Consider the following 8,499-nt stretch of genomic DNA (forward strand, 5'->3'; position numbering starts at 1 on the left):
CTCAATGAATTCAACCAATAGAGTTCAATACTTCAAGGTCAGGACACACATCCAATTAGACTTCGTGTTCTGAAACTTGAACTTCTTCAGTGCTTAAATGCCTTTGACCAGCAGAATGCATCTATAAATAAACTGTGGGTATCCACTGCTAGACAGGGATGTTCTATGATCTATGACTTTCTAGGAACCTAGCAGGCCTATCCAGTAAGGATCCTGGAAGCTGTGTGTGTATGGATGGATCTTGTTCTGCTGTGTGTCTCCTTCATGTTCCAGGTGCTGGGGAAATTATTGTATCCCACTTGGACAGGCATGTGGTCCCTGCTCTGTCCATGTCTCCCTACCTGTCTCCTTTATTTGTTCCTCATAATAGAAGTGAATCCAAGGTCACAGCGAAGGTTCCTACTCCCCACAGACTTCACCATGGTGGCTGGTTCTGTGATTTGACTCCATGTGTTTATCAGGAAGGACTTGGCAAAAGTAAGTTGGAAAAGTCAGGATGCACATGCTTTTTGGTGTTGGTAGGCAAGACCTTGCAAGAGGTCCAGAGCTGGGGCCAAGCTCTGACTTGGCTTCTGAGGTAGAAATCTTTGTTGCTTCCTGTACCCAGGATTACAGGTATTAGCCTCCCCAGCCTGGCTCTGAAGACAAACTTTTACCCTGTTCTCCTAATCTATTACTCTATTTCTGTTAAATCTGCCCAGAAGAACAGCTCCTCTCGACTTCCTCTTCACCTACCTGAAACCAGGAGTCACCTGTCAATCACGTGACTGAGTCAGCACACTCTTAGGTCACTTCTTTACAATATTACCCAGTTTGTTCCCCTCCCTTCCCTACCCACTGGTTGTATGCTTAATTTTTCACACAGTGTTCAGTATATACCACTGATGCAGTTATCAGAGTGATTTACTGAACACAATGATATCCACTTCCTCCCATATTTCTGACTCAAATATATAATTACATGCCCAAGACTCCATTGTGTCTGTGTAACTCAATTTACTTTTTCTATTCATGGGTTGATTGGAGCTGACCCTGAATCAGGATTTCAGCATCTAAGTAGTGTCATGATAAAAACTTGTCATATATAAACATAGACATAACAAGACGCCATACTAGTGTGTGTGGGTAGTGTTCATGTAATATTATATCTTTTCTCATATTATGTTACCAATGATGTTACAACTTCTTTTGGCCATATCCTCACCTGCACGTGTTATTATTAATTTTATTGGTAATCTCCCAAATTGTTTAATACCAATTATTTTATAATGATCTCTATTTTATGAAACTCAAGACCTAATCAGACCATGTGCTACTTAAACATTTTGTGGTTAGAAAGAGTGAAGACAATTTTTGCTTCTCAAATCATTTTTTTTTATCCAAATGAAACCAACTTGTTTCCTCAATTCCCATTCTCAAGGCTTTTATTTTCTAACTTCCCTCTTCCTTTACATTTCATTATTTCCTTACAGAGTTTGTTTGTTTGTTTGTTTGTTTTGTCAGACATGGGGCTTGAAATCAGGGCTTGGGTACTGTCCCTCAGCTCTTCATCTCAAGGAGTGTGCTCTACCACTTCAGCTGCAGCACCACTTTTCCTTTTCTTGTGGTTTATTAGAGAGAAAAGTCTCATGGACTTTCCTGCCTGGGCTGGCTTTGAAGCCTGATCCTCAGGTCTCAGCATCCTGAGTAGCTAGGAAAACAGGCAGGAATCAACAGCACCTGGTTTTCTTGCTGAATTTTTAAAAATTGATTTTTAAATTAAGTCTTTGAAACATTTGATCTCAACATGACATTTTAAAAAATATAAAGTAATTACCCTTAGACAAACTGGTTGTAAATTGATATTTTACATTTGGTTTTAAACTAGGGAGAACAGGAGAATCACATGTAGACTGACATTGCACTGAGTGCAAACTCTACAAACTTGAGGGATCTTAGACCATAATATTTTGCTGTTTTCAAATTGCATCACTTTACATATCACTCTTCTAACTTTCATAGGCAATATTTGAAGGAAAACAACTTTTAGGTAGAAGCAGTCATACATCAGCCGTTTAGCATGCAAAGAATTGAGTAATCACTGGGAACGGTTGGCTCCAGCAGTGGCTCAAGCCTGTAATCCCAGCTGCTAAAGAGGCTGAGATCTGAGAATGTAGGTTCAAAGACAGTCTGGGCAAGAAACTCCGGAGAATCTTATCTCCCATAGACCACTCAGAGAACCAGAAGTGACCCTGTGGCTTAAGTGGTCAAATGCTTACCTTGAACTGAAGAGCATAGGGACAGCATCTAGGCCCAGAGTTCAAGCCCCACGACAGAAAAAAAAATAAGACCTGAGCAAAATAAATTAGAATTTACATTGAAGAAAATATCTAATCAAAGGCAGAATTTTTTTATTATTTTTGCTGGTCATGGGACCTGAATTCAGGGCCTGGGTGCTGTCCCTCAGCAATTCAGGTCAAGGATGGCCCTCTACCACTTGAGCCACAGCACCATTTCCAGCTTTTTCTGCTTATGTGGTGCTGAGGAATTGAACCCAGGGCCTCATGCATGCAAGGCAAGCACTCTACCACTCAGCCACCTTCCCAGCCCAATTTTAATGTAGGTGCTATTATTTTTCTTTGTCCCTTATGGGTAATCACAATGGTAAAAATATGTATGTAGAGCAAATTGTATAATATCTATCTGAACCATATCTAAAAGAAAATAGAAAATCTTAACACACACTCCACAATTATTTTACCAAAGGAATCCTGGGGAGAAAAAGAAGGTAAATATGAGTTTGGATGGATTAGTATAAGTGAAGAAAATAAGTGAAAAAATTTAGAAAACCATAAAACTCAAGCCAATATTCTTACCTTTGTATGTTCTCAAAGCCAGTTAGAGAATTTCTACCTCCTATCCCTTTGGCTGGTGGAAGCTACCAATAAGTTGCCTAAAGACTTCAGATTGCAGTATCCAAGTCTGGTTGGTATGTAAGCCATTCACCACCTATTATACAGGAGTGAAGCTTATGCCTCTGGGAGTTTCCACATCCACCATACAGGCCAACCAACCTAGGGAGTAGGCCTAACCACGTGCATCAGGCCCTCCCCTGACCTGACAACCATCATGTCCAAGCTGCCCAGGCCCTGTGCATGGTTTGGTGCCTCTTGTGGAAGATGAGGATCAAGATCCTGCTCTGGGAGTTGAAGGATTCTCCCACCATACCCTGGGGCATGGGGCAGTGATCATCATCAGGATGGAGACCTGGGCCATCAAGTGAGGGACTGCACCTGGCTCTCGAATACCACAGGACCTTGCCCTTGTCTGGGCGTAGGTTCAGCAGCAACAAGAAGTGGAAGATCCTGAGCAGAAGGCCCAGAGGGCACGGACAGTATCCATAGCCTATTCATGCTATTCACACCCATCTCCATGTTGGGGTGCTACACATGCCACGGGTGGGCTTCTCTTTTCTTTTTTTTTCTTTTGCTCACGCAGATTGGGTTGGTTTTTAATGAAAGATTATGTGGCTTTAATATATTGGGTATTTTTTTCTCTCCCACACCCTTTTTTATTTCCTGGTATGTTTTGAGCCTTTGGAATCATTGGGATTACCCACAGTGGCATACACAGACCATCTGAAGAAAGCACATCATTTGCTTTAAAAAAAAATTAAATACAGGATTGACTATTCTCAGAGTTGGATGGAGGGAAGAAAAAGGAATTAAAATTCAATTTATGGAATAAATTGTGAGTGTGTATGTGTGTGTGTGTGTGTGTGTGTGTGTGTGTATGTGTATACCAGCCCTAGAAATCAGGGTCCCAAGTTCCCTTTCTTGGCTTTCTTCTTTACAAGTGGCATTTTACCATTTGAGAAATACGTCCAGTCACACATTTTAACTTGGAAGTTAAAAATGGAGTCTCATAGACTTTTCTGTCCAGGCTAATTTTGAACTGTGATCCTCAGATCCAAGCCTTCTAAGGGAGCCATTGGTAGCTGACTCGAACAAAATTACATGGTTAATATTGAAATTAATAATGAATTTAATAATAGATTTACACAAAAATGTGAAAATTTAATAAACATTAATCAAGGTTTTAGTCAGTATTTTAAAACAGTAACACTTTTTCTTTATTTAGATTACTTACATAAATTTGACAGTTTAGCTAAATTTACTAACACATTTTGACCTTTACAATGCATCTTGTCATTGTCTTGATCTACAAAACTTATGAACTCTTCAGACTTTAACAATAAAGTTGTTTCTTCCAAATCAAGTGATTTGTACATTTCTTTCCTTTTGCTCAGTATCAGCTGTTTCTTCTTTCTCTCTCATTCCCTCCCTCCCATCATCACCCTTGAGTTGCTTCATTCACTTTCATCAATAATCAGTGCCACTGATGGAACCCTCTGCTGTATTTTTTTTAACCATTTTCCTCCACTTCTTTTTTTTTATTGTGAAAATACTGTACAGAAGAGTTACAATTACATGGGCAAGATAATGTTTCCCCTTCCCATCCCTTCCATCTTCTCCCATCTCCTCATATCTCTGCCCCCCCCCGGCAAAGTTATAAAGTTCATTTTTCGACATAACGACTTGTATGTCTCATTGTTACAATGGGTCCACCTGTATCCCTATTTAAATGACTTGGGTTTTTTTTCCTTCCTCTCCACAAATTATACCAACCTCAAAAACAGTGAAGGCAGGGGTTATATCGTGGGAGAGGGACCTACAAGGTAACAAAGAAACCATCTTACAAATATGTTAGAAACAATCACATGAAATAAAAAAGAAACATTGGAATACTTATCTTGGGGTTCATTTCAACTAACATCAACTTATCTGAACTTATCTGCTTTGTCTTACACATATACTAGTTATTGCAAATAAGGAAAACCATCGGGTCTATGTTTCTTTGGGCCTGGCTTACTTCACTTAATATAATTTTTTCCATGTCTTTCCAGTTCCTAACAAATGGGGCAATGTCATTCTTTTTGATGGAGGCATAGAATTCCACTGTGTATATATGCCACTTTTCTTGATCCATTCATCTACTGAGGAGCATCTGGGTTGGTTCCATATCTTAGCTATGGTAAATAATGCTGAAATAAACATACCTGTGCTGGTAGCTTTAATCCATCTTAACAGGCCCATATCAAGCATTGAAATAGAAGCAGCAATGAGAGACCTACCATCTAAGAAAAGCCCAGGACCAGATGGTTTTATAGTGGAATTCTACAAGGCCTTCAAAGCAGAGCTCACCCCAATACTCATCCAAATCTTCAATGAAATTGAAAGAGAAAGTTCACTACCAAACTCCTTCTATGAAGCCATCATGACCACCATCCCCAAACCAGGCAGGGACTCATAAAAAAAGAGGACTTTAGACCCATTTCTTTGATGAATATCAATGAAAAACTTCTCAACAAAATTTTGGCCAATCAATTTCAACAATTCATCCAAAAAATCATAAACCACATTCCTCCACTTCTTTGCCCTCTTCCTAGTTCCCCTCAGATGTGCATGCCTATGCACCATATGTGGGGTCCAGAACATAGAGTCATCTAGAAACTATATAACAACTTAAGGAGACGTTCTTTGTTTCTTGGGTCTTGTTTACTTTGTCATATCTCACTGTAAAACAGAAACACTTTTATGATAGGTAATTTAGTCCAATCAAGTAGAGATTTTTCACCACTGGATCTGAAAAAAATAAGCAGGAAATAAAGCAGTGGAAGAAAGTACAAACTATCTTTTGCCAGCATGGCTAAAGAAATCCCCCCAAAATCTAGTGTATCTGTTGTTCTCTTCTCTCTTCTTCTTCCATTTCTATTTGGGTGTCCTTAGAGATCTGGTATAATATGATGCACAAATTGACTAATTGTGAGCTCTGAGCATGAATTTTCCCAAGGTCATATGGAAGTCAATGATGAGCCTATCCTTTCCCTCCTTCACTTGAGTGTCTCCAAGACACATGTGGGTTCCATGTTTGTATCCTCAGGGACAGAGGTTGCAACTGGCAAGCTCTTGGTCTGTCATTTCTGAGGATGGAGGTTGAGCTTTCCTTGAGTACCAGGCTTGAAAAGTTCTTTTGTTCTTTACCCTTTGGTTCTGTCTAAAGGCAGAAGTAGCTCTACCCAGTAAGTACTGATGTATTTGATATGTGAAGAATCTTTGAAATATCATCTCTTAATTATAAATAAAAGCATAATTTCTTTGGGTAGCCAGTTTGTAGGACAGCACAGTGAAAATTATTTCATCACTACTGTGACCATCACAGTTCACCAGGTTTTATACATCCTTAGTTGTATTCATTTTGTAGAATGGGTAACCAATTTCTTTTCTTTCTACCTACACACTACTGGCTGTGTTTCCTGTTGAGATCTTCCCTAAACTACAATACGTGTATTGTTCTAAACTCATTCTGAGTACTGCAAAGGAGCTAGTGCAATGACATTATAGGTCTGGAACTCAGTTATCAAAACAGCATCAATGGCAGGGTGCTAATGGCTCAGGTCTATAATCCTAACTACTCAGAGGCTGAGATCTGAGGATTGCAGTTCAAACCCAGCCCAGGTAGGAAAGTCCTTGAAACTCTTATCTCCAATTAACCAACAAATGACCAGAAGTGGCACTTTGGCTTAAGTAGTACAGCACTCTCCTTGAGCTGAAAAGCTCAGGGACAGCACCCAGGCCCATAGTTCAAGTCCCAAGACCCACAAAAAAATAACAGTATCAATGATATTATTCAGAGATTCCTATTTTTGTCAAGCTATGATCTCTGATTTCTGTGTTGTTCTTTTAATTTCATATACTTTATCTTTCTGTACTTCACAGTGAATTTCCATCATGGCCACCTAAAGAAATGAAAGTCAGCTGATGTTCTTATGGGTTTTTGTGTTTTTTGATGCTGGTTCTGATATTTGAAGTCAGGGTCTGGGTGTTGTTTCTGAGCATTGTTTCTGTGTAAAGGGAGTGCTCTACCACTTGAACCTCATATATATTCTGGCTTTTGTTGGATCATTGGAGATAAAAAAAAATCTCATGAATTTTCTTCCCCAGGCTAGCTTGGAACTCTGATCCTCACATCTCAGCTCTCTGAGGAGCTAAGTTTACAGGCCTGAGGCACTGGTGCTCAGCTGAGTGTGAGCAGTTTTAATGTAACTTGTAACTGTTTAAACACAAACTGTTACAGCTGTGTTTGCATTGGGATCACTGGTTATGGACAAAAGACATGAGATCAGAATCATTCTAGTAAGTTGTCCTCTTTGACAGGTAAACATTCATTTTATTTCACTGGGAATCCAGGAATAGGTCCCCTCTACCTTAGACTCTTTCCTTAGAAATGACTTTATGCTTACTTCCTTTACATTGGAGAATGATGAATGTATAAGTGCAACTCCCTATTTATTATAGCATAAAATGGTAAGTTTCCACTCGATGAAGGGCAAAATGTTATTGGCTTTGAAGTTCCAATTTCGCTAGTGAGCAGCTGATCAGAAACTTCATATTGCTTGATGAAGACATTTGATATGGTAGTCTAACATTCATTTCTCTTGTTTAGTAGGCTGTTTTGGTTCTCATTAAAGCTTTATGGTAGGAAAATTCATCAATGCCCCTGTGTTGAATACTTACTTGTCCAAAAATAGCAGTCATTGCATAAGCGCCTATACAAAACAGGGAGCACTCTCTTCTTTGAGTCATTGAAACTGGGAATAATCTGTTTGGCTTCCAGACATTTCTGTCTTTGTGCTTTCCTTTGTGCTTTCCTGTTTTCCAGCAATGGCCCAGCAGAATTACGAACAGCACTGTGTGTCTCTGTGATGCATGGATGGGTGATGTAATTCCACTGACCCACAGATACAGCATTGAATGACGTCAAGATCTCTGGACTCAGAGACACGTGCTTCCTTGACCTTTGGATTAATCCTGACTGTGCAATGCAGTGGTGGCCTGACAATATTCCCACTTCAAGTTTCTCAACACATCTGATTTCTTAAGAGACCTTTCTGAATCAATCTTGTACTCATAAAATGGTAAATAATATTGAGAGATATGGAGTCTAAGCCTATCTAATATGTTTGTCCTGTCTTTGGGGAGTTTTTATCTTCTTATAAATGATTCCACTTCTCCACTCATTAATATTGAGGATTCTTAGGTCTGGGACAACAAGGATCTGCTTGGCCAATTATGCACTCTGTATCTTTGGTTTTCAATAAGAAATAATATCCAATAAGCAAACTATTGCTCCAGCTGCTCATTTGGACAGCTCTAATTATGTTTGAGCATTTGCATTTCTTCCCTGAAAAATACATTTATAGACTCCTGTCAGAAACTGGAGCAGATTAACATCCTGCTCTAAAATTCTTAAGGAAGGAAGAGAGAGAATGAGAGATATTCTGAATATAGCAACTTCTTTGTTCAAAGAATTCCTCAAATTAAACTAAGATGTGACTGTCAAATTGTTACAAATTGCTCTCAGAGCCTGTAAACATTTCAAGCAACACTTATGTTCATC

This window comes from Dipodomys ordii, unplaced genomic scaffold, assembly GCF_000151885.1.
Source record: "Dipodomys ordii isolate 6190 unplaced genomic scaffold, Dord_2.0 Scaffold235, whole genome shotgun sequence".
NCBI lineage: Eukaryota > Metazoa > Chordata > Mammalia > Rodentia > Heteromyidae > Dipodomys > Dipodomys ordii.